Source organism: Charadrius vociferus, unplaced genomic scaffold, assembly GCF_000708025.1.
Source record: "Charadrius vociferus isolate BGI_N301 unplaced genomic scaffold, ASM70802v2 scaffold323, whole genome shotgun sequence".
NCBI classification, from domain to species: domain Eukaryota; kingdom Metazoa; phylum Chordata; class Aves; order Charadriiformes; family Charadriidae; genus Charadrius; species Charadrius vociferus.
This window is the reverse complement of record NW_009647692.1, coordinates 771,332-771,829: the sequence shown is the minus strand read 5'-3', so window position 1 is coordinate 771,829 and position 498 is coordinate 771,332. Positions and strand designations below refer to the sequence as shown.

Genomic DNA, 498 nt, shown 5'->3' with positions numbered 1-498 from the left:
AGGTTGGACGGGGCTTGGAGCAACCTGGGCTGGGGGGAGGTGTCCCTGCCCAGGGCAGGGGAGGGGAGGAGGGGATCTTTAAGGTCCCTTCCAACCCAGACCCTTCTGTGATTCTATGAAAACAGCCCTTTCAGTCTAAAAGCCCCAGGCAGGTTTAGTGGGCAAGATCTTCAGCTTTCCCTGGTGGGTATTGCTCCAGCGATGCTACAGAAGTGCCCCCCAGGTGACTAAACCTTCCCAAGGACCCCATTGCATCTTGAGCCTCTAGGTCTTTTCTTCCCCCCAGGGTCCCAGTCCCAGGTTCCAGCTTGCCCATACACTGCACCTGAGCAGCGCTTATGCCTCTCCTGTGACGAGACGTGGGTGAAGCGTGGGGCTGTGAGCAGGGCAGGGGAGGGCAGGTAGGGGGGAGCAGGCAGGGTAGGCAGGGGAGGGTAGGCAGGGCAGGCAGAGCAGGCATTGCAGAGCAGGCAGGGTAGGCAGGGCAGGGCAGGCAGG

The 498-nt window shown here is 61.2% G+C and overlaps 1 protein-coding gene across 1 annotated transcript in view; it reads left to right on the top strand.

The window, feature by feature from the left end:
- Window positions 1-498, top strand: part of RAP1GAP2 (RAP1 GTPase activating protein 2) — a 76,676-nt gene that overhangs the window by 4,102 nt on the left and 72,076 nt on the right. The window lies entirely within an intron of this gene.